Source organism: Macaca nemestrina, chromosome 9 (assembly GCF_043159975.1).
Source record: "Macaca nemestrina isolate mMacNem1 chromosome 9, mMacNem.hap1, whole genome shotgun sequence".
Taxonomy (NCBI): domain Eukaryota; kingdom Metazoa; phylum Chordata; class Mammalia; order Primates; family Cercopithecidae; genus Macaca; species Macaca nemestrina.
This window is the reverse complement of record NC_092133.1, coordinates 67,888,237-67,906,026: the sequence shown is the minus strand read 5'-3', so window position 1 is coordinate 67,906,026 and position 17,790 is coordinate 67,888,237. Positions and strand designations below refer to the sequence as shown.

The 17,790-nt window shown below is 53.5% G+C and overlaps 1 protein-coding gene across 3 annotated transcripts in view; it reads right to left on the bottom strand.

Annotated features, from left to right (window-relative positions):
* Positions 1-17,790, bottom strand: part of LOC105466056 (cadherin-23) — a 386,971-nt gene that overhangs the window by 252,805 nt on the left and 116,376 nt on the right. The gene's annotated exons all lie outside the window — the stretch shown is intronic.

Here is a 17,790-nt window from a genome sequence, read left to right as displayed (position 1 = left end):
GAGTGGACTCTGCCCTATGAGTGCACAGCTCCATGAGCCAATGGCCCCTCTGTGCCGAGAAAAGCATGCTCCTTCCTCCAGACAAGGCCACCCCGCTCCAGGATACGCAGCTTCCTGAGCAGTGAGCAGTGCTGGGCTGCATCTCACCAGCGCTCTCCTCCCTGTACAGGGCACTACATGCACGACCCCAGAGGGCGGCCCTGCTCCAGAACTGGCTGTTGTCACCCTGGGTGGGTCCCTCCCAGCTGAGTCCTGTGTTGAACATCTGGGTCACTCTTGCTTGGCCCATGGCCCTGGCTGCTTCCTAGAACCTTCAAAGCGAGGTGGGAGGACCAGCAGCACTGGTATCGCCTGGGATCTTGGTGGAAACAGAGTCTCAGGCCTCACCCAGAGCTACTGAATCAGGGTCCACATTTTAACAAATGCGCAGCTGACTCATATGTGTGTTAAAATATGGCTGAGAAGACACTGGGGTTGTCCAAATACTGGCAGAGGTGGAGTAGAACATGGGAGAAGAGAGACTCAAAGTTGAGAGCGAGAGACCCTCCCATAGAACAGGGGAAACAGACGTGTGTAACCAAAGACAAAGCAATGAGCAGGGGGCTTGGGGATGCAGGAAACAGCCTGTTCTGCTGGTTTTAGTGCAGTGCCCCGTCCTCCTGCTCAAAGACCTATCATCAGAGACCTTCCCACATCCCCAGCCTGTGGGGGCTTTGGCTATCTGCCCCAGGTGGGCGGAGGCCCAGCCTGGCAGCTCAGAGTCCCAGGGGAGCATGTTGCAGGGCACACTTGGGTCCCCAGGGTGGGGAATAGGGTTATGGGGGCCTGGCTCTACTCCTTGCCAATAGACCCCCATCTCTACAGAGACCTTTCATCAGGATTCCCAGGCTGCTGCAGAGGCCCAGGCACCTCAATCACTCCTATCGCGCTGGTCGCAGGAAGAGAATAGCTTTCAGCTCAATTACCCTTCACATTCCAATATCATAACGCTCCGATGAGGCTTTTTAACCAAAAACAAAAAAGCCGTGTCTGCCGCAGGCCGGCTGCAAGGCCAGCCGTGCAGAAGGGACGGGCCTGCCTGCCTGACAGTCACTGCTCAGCCCCCTGGGTGAGTTATGGGAAGGGACCTGTCCCAAGGCACTGGCCAGGCCGAGGGGGCACTGAGGTCCCGGGCCTCAGTTTACCAACATATGCCCTGCCTCTACATTAACTGTTAGAATTTGATTGACCCATGACCTTGTTTAGGGAGAGAACACCGAGACCCAAGTCCCAAGAGGCCTGGCGGTGGAGTGACACACCGCAGGATGGTCTTTCTTGTCACAGTAGCCCTGTCTTCTCTTCCTGGGCACAGGAATGCTACCAGACCCTTCTTAGTGCCATGGCATAATGGCATTATTCAGCCAGGCCACGGCCTGGGGAGCTGGACTCTTGGTTTACATGTCATTACACACCCTTTGGTTCATGTGTTTCTTATAACACTGACCAGCCAGGAAGCTAGCCAGAGCCAAGGTTATTAACCCCACTGCACAGATGGGTAAACTGAGGCCTAGAGAGATGAGATGAGAGGTCCCCAAGCATATGGAAGCATCCCAGTTCAGCCATGGGGACCAGGGAGATGAGGTCTGCTCCAGCCAAAAGGGTCCAGGTGGATGCAAGCTGGTCTCTCCTCTCCTATGCTGGATGCGACGTGCAAGGGTCCCCTGCGGCAGGCAAGTCATGCTCCTAAGCGCTTCATGTGCATTGCAGAAGCCTTATAAGGTTTGCAATCGTCCCCATTTCACATGAGAAAAACTGAAGCTCAGAGAGGTGAAATCACTTGTGCAGGGTCAGAATTCATACCCAGGCCTGGCTAACTCCTGGTGCCCTGGTCTTGCTTCTCTGCTACCTTCAAGATGGAATACCTCTAAACCACCCCAAGCATGGGAGAAGCTGTCCCCATGTGGACATTGTTCTCACGGGGAGACAAAACCAAGCGTCCAGGCCATGAACTGTGCATGCCCAGTGAATGATCAGACAGCACACACATCCCACAGTGTCCCATCCCACGTCACACTTCGGAGGGCTACACACAGGGCCCAGAGGAGGAGGCTGGGCTGCTGTCTTCCAATCAGCTGTGCTGCATCGACCTGGCCAGCTCAGTGCTAATGGCCTTGATGGCAGCATCCCCTCCCTGTGTCCTGCTGGCCTCCCGCTGGCTGTGGCCGATTTGCTCATGATTTAGCACTTGGGGGCATTGACCCGTGAGGGAGACACCCGGGACAGAAGGAGGCAGGGCAGCTGTGGCAGCTGAGGTGTGTGCACGCGTGCGTGCCCTGTGCAGGGGCGGGAGGCTGTCTCTTCAGGAACAAGCTGCCCAGCCTGGCTCTCTAAGACTGAGAGAGGCGTCTGGCATCCCCACCCTACTCTGTCCTATATTGCCCTAGGGCACTAGGGTGGGGCTGGAGAGAGAGGGGTGGCGGGAGACCTCAGGAAGACTGCAAGGTGCCACAGCCCAGGCGTCCTGCCCTACGAGCCCAGCACCACTCTCACAATGGTCTGTCATCTGCTGGGTTCTCTGAGAACCCTGGCCACATGCACCTGACATTTGGGAATAAACGCCTCTGCAGCCCAGCCCTTGGTCAACAGAAGCGCAGCATGGTAAGGGGCGCAGGGAGTGACTAACAGAGTCCACATCCCATCTCTGCTCTGCGACATGGGCAAGACAACCTCTCTGAGCCCCAGCTTCCTTATTTATTTTATTTTATTTTATTTGTTTGAGACGGAGCCTCGCTCTGTCACCCAGGCTGGAGTGCAGTGGCGCTATCTCAGCTTACTGCAAGCTCCGCCTCCCGGGTTCACACCATTCTCCTGCCTCAGCCTCCGAGAAGCTGGGACTACAAGCGCCCGCCACCGCGCCCGGCTAATTTTTTTGCATTTTTAGTAGAGACGGGGTTTCACCATGTTAGCTAGGATGGTCTTCATCTCCTGACCTTGTGATTCACCCGCCTCGGCCTCCTAAAGTGCTGGGAGCTTCCTCATTTTTAAAAGGGGGAGAATCCTAATGCCTTGGCCACAGATTGGTTATAAAAAGCACCTGAGTGATGCATGCGGTCTCCATGATCGTTATTAGTATTGCTGTTCAGCGTTTCCCCTCCATCCAGTACCACTGGGCTTTAGAGGTTCAAGGAAATGATAAGATACAGACCCATTTTTTATCATTTGTGAATCCTGGAGCTTGCGACTAAGAGGTCCCGGGTGTCAGACACACGGTATAAGCAGAAACTGGAGAAGGAGGACAGTGCAGGGAACGGTCTATCTGAGCCCATGCCGGGCCTGTGCCCTGCCCCTTCTCCTTCATGCCCCTAACTTCAGGCAGCCCTTTTGCATCTTTTGAGGCCTCCACCCACCTCAGAAATACAGAAGCAGGCAGAGAGCTCAGAAACAGGGGAGGCCCCTCTTCTCACCTCGGACCCAGGCAGTCCCTGCTTCCTGCCTCCCGGGCCCATGTGTAGAGCAGCAGGGGAGCGCCGGATGCTGCAGTGGGGGCAAGTGCGGGGGTGGGACAGGACAGCGACAGCCACTTTGCCAGGCTCATCTGAAGCTCATCTGACCCAATTCTACCGCCTGGAGGAAGACGTGCTTGATACATGCCACAGGAGGACCAGGGACCTGGGAACCAGGGCAGGGCCTGGCTTTCTTGTAGCACCAAACCTAGGATGGGTGAACCCCCTGCTCCACCCCTCAGCGATGCGGAGGGCCGAGCTTTTGCTGGTGGCTGTCTGGGTCCTCAAGCACTGGGTCTTGCATCCTGTTGCTGTGGGTGAAGGCTTTCAGCCAGGATCTGCTGGAGGTCAGGGACCAGGTCTCATTCCTCTTGTGTCCCCAGCATCAAGCATGGGCTTGGCACCCAGCAGGCCCTCAGGCAATGTTTGGTGAGTGAGTAGATGAATGAATGAATGATGGCGGGATCGGCACATGGAAGTAACACTCCAGCATGCTTCTGCCACTCTGCTGTAGCAAATCAAGCAGGGACTCCTCTTTCTCTGGTTTCTGGGCTGCTGCCAAGAAGCCAGGTTTCCCAGGAGGGTCACGGATGCTCAGGCCCCTGCGGAAGCCTCCTCTGTGGTGTCCCAGCAGCGTGGTGGCCACTTGCTGGATGTAGCACCCCCAGCACCCCGTACCTGCCAGCTTTCCCTCTCTCCACACCTACGGCATGGGTTCCTGCCTGCAGCTAGCAGCTCTGGGCTCCTGGACTCTCCCACTCCACCCCTCCTGGCTTCCATGGGGCCCCTTCCCAGGCAGCTGCCCTCCCCAGTCCTGGATGCTCTGCCCACGGCTGGCCCTCGTGGATTGTTCCCAACAACCACCAACCTCCCACTGTTGTGCAGACAACCTGCTTCCATCCTCCTGCCTGAAGGGCCGCAGAGAAGCAAGGGAGGCAGAGCCTGGGGGTACTGCAGGGGTGCACTTTAGAATGCATGCCCCACTGCCCTGCCTCCAAAGCACTCTGCATCAGTTTCCTGTGGCTGCTGTAACAAGTTACTCCACACTTAGTGGCTTAAAACAACACAGATTTATCACCTTATAGTTCTGAAGGTCAGAAGTCCAACACGGGCCTCAGGGGGCTAAAATCCAGGTGTCGGCTGGGCACAGTGGCTCACGCCTGTAATCCCAGCACTTTGGGAGGCCGAGGTGGGCAGATCACTTGAGGTCAGGAGTTCAAGGCCGCCTGGCCAACATGGTGAAACACAGTCTCTACTAAAAATCCAAAAATTAGCTGGGTATGGTGGTGCACGCCTGTAATCCCAGCTACTCAGGAGGCTGAGGCAGCAGAATCACTTGAACCCGGGAGGCAGAGAGGTTGCAGTGAGCTGAGACTGCACTAGAGCCTGGGTGACAAAGTAAGACTGTCTCAAAAAGTAAATAAGTAAAGAGTAAAAGAAAATAAAATCCAGGTGTCACAGGCTGCATTCCTTCTGGAGGCTCTAAGGGAAATCTGTTTCCTTCCCTTTTTGAGCTTCTAGAGGACACTCACATTCTTTGGCTCCTGTCCTCTTCCTCCATCCTCAAAGCCAGCAACATAACAGCCTCAGATCCCCCTACTCAGCTCTGCATCCACTGTCATGTCTTCTCCTCTGACCCTCCTATCTCCTTTTTAGAAGTACCATGGTGATTACAGGGGCCCCACAGAGATAAGCCATCTCTAGGCCTTTAACCGCAGAATCCCCTTTTCCATGTGAGGTCGCAAGTCACAGGTTCCAGGAATTTGGACATGGCCCTATTTGGTGGGCAAGGGGGTGTTACTCTGCCTACCATGCTCCAGCCCCATTAGATGACACGATTTCCTCCAGTAGCCCTGAGTGAGGTATCCTCCTTTTGCCACCAGCTGCCTTTGACTCTGATGAGGCCAGACTCGGCCCTTCTCCCACGGCCTGGCAGGGAGCTCGGACTGCACTTCTGAGCTACCTTCAGCATGGGTCTTGGAAGAGAGCACATCGAGAGCTGGTTCATGGAATTTCTCTCTTAAAGGATATGGACTACAGAGGAGGAAGAGGAAGCTCCCTGAGGGCAGGGACTGCATCATGCAACAAATCCACTGAGTCCCCACTGGGTGCCAGGCCCTGAGGGTCCATCCATGGTGGAAAGCCACATGTCCCTGCCCCTGCTTTCACAGAGCTCATAGTCACCTGTGAGAAGCTAATAGTGATCAAATAGTCCTGCACATAAGTGAGTAATTACACCCCAAAGCTATAGGAGCTCTGGTGCTCTGAAAGCCCAAGAACAGAAGACTCTTTCTGCATTGGGAGGAGGGATGAATCAGGAATGGAAGATCCCAGGGGAAGTTGGGAGTTCATGAAAAATGGGGAGGGTGATGTGTTCCAGGGAGGTGGAAAGGCCATGCAAAGGCCCTGTGGCATAGTGCCCTTGGGGACCACCAAGAAGGTGGAGGTGCAGGAATACAGAAGAGCAGGGGAAGCAATGTTTAAGGGGAGGCTGGAAAGGGGGCCGGGATGAGACCCTGCCAGCCTCTGGGCTTCTGGTCGTCAGCCTCAGAGCACCACAGAAAGGTTTCTGCAACATCCCTGGCACATCCCAGGGACTCAATACATTTGAATGAATAGATGGATGGATGGAGAATACATGAATGAGCCTCTCTACCCTCCTCCTGCCCCTCACCAGTGACCTGCCCCATCCCTCCCTTCTGCACGGCAACGGTTAAACGGGATCTCCGAGGCTTGCTCACTTATTTATTTATTTCCCCCCGGCTGCTGACGCCGACCCGAGCCTCCCGAGTGTGGCTCCGTGGAAATGTCTGTAATCACCAGCACACTTTAGGCATTACTTCCACACCATTTAGAGCTTTCCGCCCCAATAGCTGCTATTGCATTTCCCTCCATCTCCATCTTTTGGGCTGTGTTGGGCGGAATATTTTTTCTAAGGTTTGGTAGTCCCCGAGTTTGAGGGATCTGATGGTTTGGGGGAGGTGAGGAGAAAGACAATGGTTTAGAAGAATTTATTATTCTTCTCCCATTGCCCTGGCCCTGCCCCAGCCTTGACCAGGAAAGGAAAAAAACAATCAGTTCAAGCCGCTAAGAAGCCTTTAAAGATTTTTGTGTTTTCCCATGCAGGACTGAGATTGGGTTGCTGATATGAACAGCAGATTTGTGGGAGGCTGAAGGTGCTGGAACACAATAAAGGTCATCTCGAATGAATCCCTCCCTTAACCAAACACCCTCCCTGCTTCCACCTTCTCGTCTCAGGGCCGGCTCCTCTAAAGGCAGCAGTTGGGCAGTAAACCCCAAACCCTGAGTGGCTACTCTGGGGGTTAAATGCATCTGGGCTTGCTTTGGAGGGCAGACAAGAGCAATAAGCTCTGAGACAAGCTGTGTGATCTTGGACAAGTCACTTAACCTCTCTGGGTGTTTTTCCCCAGCTCTAACATGGAGACAATCATACCTTTCTTACCAACTGGAAGGACTACACTGAGGATGGAAGGAGACAGTATGAGGGGAAAAGACCCCTCTCCTTTTTTCTCTTCTCCTTCCTCTCAATCCAACTTTCCCCCATCCCATTCACCCCCCTGGGATTCCCCTTCACCCATCCAGCCTCTTATCCCAGCGCCTAGGCAGTTCCATATCCACCTGAAAGATGACCCTGGATGAGGGAGAGAGTGTCTCAAGGTAATGACTACAGGGGTTAGCTCCCCCGGTGCGTGCAATGTATAGGCGGACTGTCCCATGTCACCTGCACAGTGGTGACCTTGTGTCAGCACCACACGCATTTGATCAGAGACAGTAAGCTTCCCAGTGACACACAGATGTAAGTGGTAAGAGGATTCAAACTCGCCTGTGGTACTCCTAACACAGTACTCCTAACCAGTGTGGGGAGCGGCTCCCAAGAGGAAGCTGGCTGCCTGTTCCCAGGGGCCTACACGATAACAGAAACCCACTGGAATGGATATAATAAAATGACAATGGGCAAAAGCAAGCCACGGGGTTAGAAGCCAGGACAGTGGCTACCTTTAGGGGAAGGGAGAGGGACAGGGAGAGGCGCAGTGGGATCTCTAGATGCTGGCAAGGCTCTGCTTCTCCATCCGGGTGCAGTTACACAAATGCATTCACTTTGTAATCACTCATAAAGCTGAATATTTATGAGTGCTCGCTTCTCCATATGTAAGCTTAAGTAATACATTTCCTCAAAAAATAAGACAAAACAAAACCTGTGTAAGCTTGTGGGGACCTGCCAGAAAAAATTCTCCAGGAATTAATTCATGCCACTGGCATGAGGCTCCAGACAGCATGGAGTGGACAGGCCCAGGTCGAGCAGTCCCATTTCCAGAGGAGCGGCCGAGCCCTGGAAGTGAGGTGACTCGCCCAAGACTCCCGGCTGAGCGGCACCTGTCTTACTGTGCACAGGCAGACGACCTCTGCTGTCTGCAGGTGGGGGGCCAGGGGCCACCCCAGGAAGGAAAGGCTGGGCCAAGGTCAAGAAGCAGAGGGCCCACCTGGGAGGGGGGTTTAGAAGCTCAGATGGGTGGGTATAAGGAGCAGAGACTTGGGCCTCCAAATCCAGAGGACAGAGGACTAAGTGAAGAGCCCGGGGCTGGCGCTCGGCAGCGGCTTCTGAAGGGGATATGTGCTCTGACATCTCTAGCACTTGGCTTGCTTTTCTGTAAAACGGGGATAAAGGACCAACCTCCCCACCTCTCCCACGGGATGGTTCTGAGGAAGTAAGTGTCGGGCTTGGCTCATGGCGGGAAGGAAGATGGTGCTGTGGGCTTGGATGGCAGCATTTCATGGGAGGGGGCAGCAGGAACAAAGGCTAGGTGGCAGGAAAGTGATCACTTGGTATTGAGGATAGCAATGACAGGAACACCAGGGGCTCAAAGCCTCACACGGATGGGATGGATTTCTGAAATGCAGGGCTTGTGTCAGCAACGGTGGGAGGCGTGGGCTCAGACTGGGAGGTGCAGGGATCAGAAGGGGTCAGTGGGAAAAGGCCTCCCACACCATTTCCCTCTCTCGGGAGCAGGATTGGGAGAGGGGACCAGCCTGAGCCCACGACCCTCTGTGGCAAGGACGTGAGTGGGCATTGGGCTCTCTGGGGCTGGCAGTGCCCTGTGCCTGGGAGGTGGGCTGGCTGATCAATGATGAAGACAGTGAGTAGGGATGCTTACATTGTATCTAGTGATTACACCCTGGGTGACATCTCTCGGTGGCATTATCTCATCTGGAGAGAAGAGCAGGCTTTTTAATAGATGGACAGGCGGCTTCCACTTAAGGTTATTATAAAGAGGGAGAGCCCAGCCCTCACAGCTTCCAGCCAACACCACAAAGTTGCTAAGTAATTAAAGGCTGCTAAGGAATCAGAGAAATTATAATAATTCCATCAACTCAAAGCTTGCACTCTCTCATTTTCCCCCTCCTGGTTTAGAAAACAAGGTGGGTCAAGGCAGCCTGCACACACATCAAAACAAGCCTATTGTGTGGTGGGCCTCCATGTCACAGGGGCTGCCAGGCCTGTCCTCAGGCTGTTCGGACAATACTTGAACTTGTTAGGATAAGTGAAGGGACCAAAATAAAAACCCTAGAGCCCCCAGAAACAGGAAGAACAATAGCAGCCTGCTGGTGGCCGATCAGATACCTGTGGACACCTGTGACCTGCATCAAGAAGGCAGTCCAGGCCCACTGCTCATGGAGTTTGGAGAGCTGCCCAGAGGGGAGCACCCTCATCCCAGCCCTGCTCTGGACACTCAGGCCTTACCTGGGAAAACAGTGCTGTGCCTCTGGCCCAGGGCTGGGCTCTGTTTCATAGGTTCTGGAAGCCAGTTCCTGAGAATCTTCCCCAGCCACCTTTGATGGCCTGTGCTTTGCCACTAATTGCGGGGTGACCCTGGGCAGATCCTTCACCCTTACTCAGTGTGTTGCTTGCCCACAGAGTGTGCGGCCAGATTAAGTCACCTCTAGGGTCACCCTGTGCTGTTTTCACAGAGTCTACATGGAACACTCTAGGCCTATTATCAGCTGTTTCTTGATGACTCTTTCGTTTTTTTCCCTTGCCATGTCTTTATGTTTCCCACGCATTTCCTGACTGCCACTGGAATGTCAGTTTCCTGACCACCAATGCCCTGACTTCAGCCAATCAGTCTACGGGGATGAGTCCATCTGTCGAGCTCCTCGGGCTTTCAGGCAACTTTCCTGAAGTTCTCAGAGCTTTTCGTAACAATGGTAATACTCTTCAGGCCAGGAGAGAGGGCTCATGCCCGTGATCCCAGCACTTTAGGAAGCCGCAGCAGGCAGGCTACCTGGACCCAGGAGTTTGAGGCCAGCCTGGGCAGCATGGTGAGACCCTGTCTCTACAAAAAAATACAAAAATTAGCTAGGCATGTTGGTACGTGCCTGTAGTCATAGCTACTCAGGAGGCTGATGTGGGAGGATCACTTGAACCCAGGAGGTTGAGGCTGCAGTGAGCTGAGATCATGCCATGCCACTGCACTCCAGCCTGGGTGACAGAGTGAGACCCTTTCTCAAAAAAAAAAAAAAAAAAAAAAAAAAAGAAAAGAGAAAAAGGTAATACCCATCAATTACCAAGTACAACCTATGTGTGCGGTGCTTCATACACGTGCTCTCATTAAACTTTTACAACTCAGTGTATCCCTATTTTACAGATGAAAAAACTGAGGCTCAGAGAGGCTAACACGTTGCTTATGGCCTCCCAGTGTACAGTTAGAGCTCACACGTGCACAGCCCCATCACAATGCAGGAGAAGTCTGGTCCCCATGTCACAGATGAACACAGGTTCTCACGATACAAAGCTGCCCTTGACTGTAGGTGGGGCCTTTCTAGACCCTTGGTTTCCTAAGTCTGCCCCCCACTTGGGGTGCCCCACTGCCTGGAGGAAAAGGCATACAGGCAGAAGACCCTGTACCCTCCCTCCAACAGGCCCTACCACGGGGGCAATGAGACCATTTAAAAGAAAGGAGCTGTAAGACGGCAGATGGACTTGGTGTGCGAGGCTGACAGCCCAGCACTGCAGCAGAACTAGCAGGCAGCTATCATCTCCTTCCATTTAGAGGTTCTTTATTTAAAGGGCGGGGGGCACAATAAAAGGTGTCCCGGTGCGTGCAATAGAATCCCTAATGCTTGAGAGCTGGGCTCCGCACAGTCCGCCTGCTTCGTATTCATGGCAGAGGGTCCCGCATCACTGCAATAGAATTATATGGGCCCCCAAAGACTCCCAGCTAGAATCGGCGAGGAAACCGATGTAATGAAGAACATTATTACCATTAAAACAAAATAATAATTTTAATTACAGCTGGGCTGCCTCTAGCTCCTGCTCCCGTGCTGTCCTCTTTCCTAGTGCTGAGGGTGGTGGAAGACGCCCACAGCCTTGACCACGCCCCCAACAGGCATGGAAGCAGGTGGTGTTACAGGGGACACGAGGGACCAGGGGTCCTTGGCTTCACCCCACTGTGTGGAGGAGGAAGCAAGCAGCCTCCGAGTGTGTGGCTGGGCTGAGCTCGGGGCCCTGGTTTTGTGGGACTCCATTGACTCTCTCCTTGGCACCTAAGAACCAGAAGGAGGTGGCAGAAAATGTTGAATCTTCCTTGCAGGCAAGGGGAGCAGGCTGGCATTTAGCCTGTGTGTGTGTGGGCAGGGGAAGGGGGTCATCCCCTGCTTCTCACAAACAATGCTGCGTGCACAGTTGATGACTGAAATCACGGAGGTGGCTCTGAGGCACACTAACACTGCAGGCCACAAGAAAGGGGTGTCACTATGACCTTGGCTGGGTCCTGAGCTACAAGGTGATGCCCAGCAGGGATGGTCCTCACTGCACACAGCCAGCAGTGGGCTCTGAGTGCAGTTTCTCCACTGGACCCCCTGAGCCTGGGCAAGAGGCCCAGAGTTCCCTGTCGCTTCCCCCAGCCAGGGATGGATCAGGGCCTGACCCCTGCAACTTATGGCAAATCAAAAGCGGGCCATTGCAAATTGCAAAACAATACATGCAAAGATGCTGGAAGGTGAGAATGAGTTCAAAAGACCCTCTGGGAGGCAGGACACAGGATGGAAGATGCTGCAGGCCTATCTGATTCTGGGGGACTTGGAGAAGTCAGTGAATTGGTCTTGGCCTCAGTTTCTCTCATCTATAAAATGGAAAGAATAACTCCCCCCTAACTTACAGAGTTGTCATGAGGACAAATGAAAGATAATGAAAACACTGGGAGATACAGAAGATGATATTATTTAAATAAGAACACAAACATACGCACACACACACACACACACACACACACACACACACACACCCTTCAGGACTGTGTAGGAAGCCCTGCTGCTCTGCCCACAAGCATATGTCGATTCAGCACTACAAGCCCAGAGCTTGCTGTCCCGGCTGCCGCAGGCGACGGCATCTGTCTGCTGTGAGAGAGCAGGGCTCCAGGCATGGGTCACTGTGCTGACAGAGGGGACAGACCAGGGAAGGGGCAGGCACCTCAGGGTGGTCGCCGAGGGCCGTAGAGACACCATCTGGGGCTACCGCTCAGCCAGAAAAACCCACTCTGACTGTGGCCTGCAGGAGTCCAGAGCCCCTGCGATGATTTATTGGTTTCCCTCTCCCAGATCAATAGGTGCATGGTTATAGATGCAGAGGGGCCGCCAAGGCCCGTGGCCCCAAGGTATAAATTAATACGGCCCGTCGAGGGGCTGCCTCTCCTAGCGTGGGAGATGACACGCTCATGAGTGGAGCTGTCACCTCGGGGGCCACGGCAGGCACAAGCCAGCGGGAGCCCCCTCGAACCTCCCCCGCCAGCCTCTTACTGCAACCTGAGGATGCAGTTTATAAATCATTCAGCATCTGACAGGCACGCCATGCGGGAAGGTAGCTGGGGCACTGCTGCTGGCCGCGGTGGGTGCTAATAGGTTGGCCTCTTGGACCAAATCCAACTCTGTACGCTCTGGGCCCTGTCTGGCCACCACTCCAGGGCTCCTCACATGCCAAAGCACACAGGATGACAGGGCTGAGATCCAGGAACTACTGGGCACCAGCAGAGAGCAAGGATGCTTTCAGTGCCTGGGAGGAAAGTGGGGTGCAGGGCACATGTGAAAGTGCCCTTGTCAGCTCAGTGCCAGGCCTCACCGCTCTTCACCCAGCCCTGGCCCATGCACAATAAGGAAGCCCTCACCTTGGTAGACCAGCTGGCCAAGGCAAAGCACTTCATGTAAATGTTCCTTTTGTCCTCACACCACCCAAGAGGCAGAGGTTGCCACCTGGCTGTCTGCATTTGTGAATTCCATTCACTCAAAAGACACCGAGCACGGTCCATATGCTAGGCCCAGGGCAGGGTGCTGAGGATGCACAGATGACCAAGCTCAGTCTTTGCTTAGTCTGGTGGGAGAGATGGACATACAAACAACAGCCACAACCATTTCCTGAGCACGCACTTATCCTGGGCCTGGGCTGAGCACTCTACGTGAGTGATCTCATTTACTTTAATCCTCACTATGAAGTTTGCAAGGCAGGTATAATTATTTCTACTTTGCAGGTAGAAGTGAAGCTACTTGTCAAAAAGTCGTGCCACCCCAGGCCTGCCTCCTGATCCTGGCTCCATCCCTTGACTAGCTTTGGGCATGCCATGTAACTGTCCTACTTCAGTGTCTGTCTCAGTAGGATGGGAATGACAGGAGTGGCTGCCCCAGGAGGTGGTTGTGAAGGCTCCCTGAGATTCCATGCAGAAAACAGTGTTGGGCACACAGGAAACCAACAACAACAATAAATTTATTATTACTGTCACCAGAGAAATAAATTATGTATTTGATCTCATTGACAAATGGCATCCAGGGATACCCTTCTCTACGCCTTCCCATCTCTAGTAAGGAGGTACAGGGAATGAGCAGCTTTCATCCTTGTTAAGGGACATGGAGAGGTGGTTCAGGTTAGTGGGGCCCAGGGCCAGGAGGCATGGCTTTGGCTCTGACCCTGATCCCAGCCAGCACTGAGGCTCAGGCGAGGACCCTCCATCTCTCAGGCTCCCAGGATCTCACCCCAGCTCCAGCCCTTCCCCATAGTAGCCTCATCCCTGCCTCAAGCTGGTCACCTGAGGCCATCGGACAAGGATCTGTGCAGCACCTGTCACAGAGACCTGGGCAGGGACCCAGAGGCTCACTTCCAGCCTGGCTTTATTTCCGTGAGGTAACAGTGGAGACCTGCAAAGGACACACACCCACCTAGCCACTGTCCCTCCTCAGCAGTGTCTCTAATCATAAATCAGAGTTGACTTTCCTCTGGGAAATTCCAATATATGAAAATAAGCTATAGGATCCCAGAAAGTGAATGATATTCATAGACACCATAGTCTCTTTCTCTAACGAACTCCTACTCAGCCTCTAAGGCCCCAAACAAATAGCCCCCATGTACAGACCACACTGTTCGCAATATACTATGCACATACAAAGCTACCGTGGCATTTAATACATTTAGATGTAGTTAGACATTCACTTACTTGTCTTTCTCTTAGTAAAATTGCCTTCACCAAGGACAAAGACCTTGGTCTTAATCACCAGCCTTTTATTGAATATACCATGAGCCACAGGCTGTGCTAAGGACTTTTCCTAGCTACATTCTCTCATAGCAATCCTGCAAGACAGATATTGTTGCTCATCTTACAGATAAGAAAGCTGAAATCCAGAGAGGTTAAGTCACTTGTCTAAAGTCACATGGCTGGCAAATGGTAGCATCTTTTTCCTACCCTACATGCCCAAGTCAGCTCAGAATCCCTGATCCTGTAGCTATTCAACAAATGTTTGTTGTGTTCATTAAAAAAAAAAAAAAAAAAAAAAAAGGTCAGATCCGAGCATGGTAGGTGAGATGTGGGCTTTGAAGGACAGGCAGAGTTGAGTTAGGCTGAACTCCAGTACTAGTTAGAAAAGTACAATGTGTGTGTGTGTGTGTGTGTATGTTAGAGAGAGAGAGAGAGAAACAGATATGTATCCATTGCCATTGAATTGACTCTGGCTGACAGGAGAGTTCATATGAAGGAATAGCAGAAGAGAATACTGAAAAATAAGTTGGGAAAGGTAGGTTGATGCTAGATGGATAAAGGCCTAGACTGCCCAGCTAAAGAGGCTGAACTTGTCAGAACTTCAAGGACACAGCCATCTCTGAGACTCCAGCAGGTCTTCCAGATTCCCTGACCCAGTGAGCCACCTGGCACCACCTGACTTCTAACCTCACATCCATCTTCCTGCCTAAACACCCCAGCACCAGGGTCACCTCCCTGGGGCACACTGGAGGGCTGAGGGGGTGGCCCTGGGAGGATCAGGGAGGGGGCAGTGCTGAAGGTCAGTGAGGCAGGCACGCGCCCCTAACGGAGGTACTGGAGCAGCACCGCTGGGCACAGACACAGGCAAACACGTTTGAGCAAATTGGTACGCCATAAAAGTCTATTACAGCAAATCAAACAGCAGTCAGCATGACAGCCATTAGCTTGAAATGAATACACGGGGACTTAATGAGGTCTGTCGAGGCTGGCTTGGTGAATTAAGTTGCCAATTCTAGCAGGATTTCCCTTTTCTTTACGGACTTGAAAGCATCTACGCTGCCTCGTTAGGACTTCGACAAGTGAATTGCCGGGCCTTTCACCCTGATAAAATGGATAATTACATGGAGAACAGCTTAGTGAGGGGAGTGGGGTGGGCAGGAGGGGAACCAGAACAAACAAACCCAAACACACACCTGCCTGGCTTCTCCTGAGCTGGGGGCTGGACCCGGCAGAAGCTTTCAGAGGGAGTGGGGGCCCAGGAGAGGCAGGCAGCGGGGCAATGCCTGGTCTTGAACTGCCTCCCATTCCCTGCTGTTCCTGGCCTGAGGACTTGGGTCCAGGTGGGCCATGTCTCCAGGCAGCCATGGAGGGGTTGAAAGTTCACATCCAAGATGGGCTGCCCTCAGCACCTCTCAGAAAACCTCTAGTGGGATCCTCCAAGGCTCCCCAGGCCTGGCTGTTCTCAACATTACCAGAGGAATTTGTTAAAAATGCAGCTTCCTGGACTATCTCTCCCCAGCCTACTGATTCACAACTGCGGGGGTGGGGAATATGCTTCCTAACCAGTCCCCGGGGAAATTCTGCTGGGGCATGTTTGGGACCCTCTGATTCATCACTTCCCCAACACGCAGTGCTAGATGGCTGGAGGGAAGTGGTCCTCCTACTTCTGCTTGCATAACTCCAGGGATGGGGAGCTCAGCACATTCTCAGCAAGGCAGGGGCACAGACTGTGTGTGCATGGGTGTGTGTGGGCAGTCTTATTATTAGGAAGCTCTTCCTTAGATAGACCTGGATTTGCCACCTTGTAACTTTCTCCCTGTGCCAGTCCCTGGGTTCTGCACACAATAGTCTCCATCATTATTAGGGCCCTAGATGGCTGAGATGGCCAAGAGAGGAATTGAAGAATGGAGGTGGCCACCAGAGCTTCTCCGCCATCCTGCAAAGAACGATAAGGTGCTGAAGGATGGGAAGGAGCTTCTCCTGCTGGGTTTTGTCCTCTCATCATGTGATGTCAGCCCTGGAAGGGGCTGGGTTCAACTCCCTAGTTTGAAAGCTGTAGGGCCTGAAGCCAGCAGACTAGAACCCAGGTGTCCTGACTCCAGTTTCTCTCTTCCCACGAAACAGCACAAGAGCAACCACTGCTTACCTCAGCCAGACTCTGCTGGAAACCCACCTCCTCCAGGAAGCCTGCTGAGATTTCTCTGATCACCCTGGCAGACCCTGGCATTCACACCTAACAGGGTCTGCAGTGCTCTCCCACCCCATTTCTCTGGCTTGCACCCTCACCCTGTTCACATTTGCAGGGTCCTTTGCTGCTGAATCACACCCTAAAGAGCAGGGGCCTGGGGTTTCCAGGGTGACCTGAATGCAAGCAGGAAACCTTGGGCTCATTTCCGGGCCAGGGACCAGTAGACTCTGGGCTGGTACTCCAGCTGCGGTCAGAGCCAGGCAGCTAGGTTCCAGCTCAGGTGACCATACCAGGCCAGGGCTGGTCAATGCCAAGATGCCTCAGATCAGGAGTGGCCAGGCTTCCGTCCAGCTGATATCACATCCCCACTGGCCACACTGAGCAGCCCCAAGCAGGGCATCGAGTATCAGGCCACTAAAGCAACCGGGGATGTTTACACATGAGCAAGTAAACCACATAGGCCTTCCTCCAAGGACGGTGTGTCCTTCGCAGCTGGCCCCTCTCAGGCTGCCCTCTCCTTGTCAGATGGGTATTAGGCAGGCCACTGTATCCACCTGTCCTTTGTTTTCATTAGATAAGGAGGGCTGTGGCACAGAGAGGTGAAGTGACATGCCCAAGCACACCCAGCAAGCTGGGAACAGAGCAGGGGCTGGACCCAGGGTCTCCTGCCTCTAGTTCTAACTCCTGTCATTCCACATTCCTGCGGCCTCCCAGGTCTCTGCACAATGACAGCCTGGCTCAGAGCCAAGCCCACAGCAGACATTCAATAAATATTTGTTAAATAAATGAATGAATGATTGAAGAGACTCTCTCCTTGGAGGCACAGGCCTTTGGAGAATCCCAGGGGATTCCAATAGGGCCGAGTGTTGGAAGTCACATCTCCTGAAGCAGGAGAGAGGAAAAGGCTGGCCCGCAGCCCAAGGGCGGGAGAGGAGGGACGTGACCCCTCGTCCCCTTGCCAGTGCAGCTCCCTGCTGCCCCATGAGAGGGAAGACAGAGGGCATCCATGCCTGCCAGAATGGCAGCTGAGCAATGGGTCCAAGGCTCATTAACTCTGAGCCATGCCCTTGGTTTCTGAGCCCAGGCCCAGAGTGCAGGCTGGCACGTAGAGACCCTTAATTAAATTAGGGAGACTTCCAAATGAGAGAGAGCAGGAGCCAAGCTGCAGTCCCTGGGCACACTGGCCACAGCTCAGGGCACCGCGCTTCCATGTTTAGGACTGCGGGCTCCCCAGTTCTCTCCCGCCCCAGGCAGGTAAAGGGCATGGCGCCTCTGCTGCATCCCCACCTGCACACGTGTCCTCTCTTCCATCTGGTGCCAGCACAGGACCCTTGGCTCACAGCTCAGTAACAGAGGCCAGGGAGTGGGGTGTATGAGCAAGACCTTGTCACCCTTGAGGCAGGCTAAGCCTGCCCTGGAAGCCAGGAGGCTCGAAGTTAAAGCTGTGTGACCTCGGGCAAGTCACTCTCCCATGCCCAGCCTCATCCATGAACTGACCATGATATTCTCTCAAGACTTTTTACTCCCTGATCATTCATTGGATCAAGGGGTTAGAACTCAAATGACATGGTGCCAACCTGTCTTT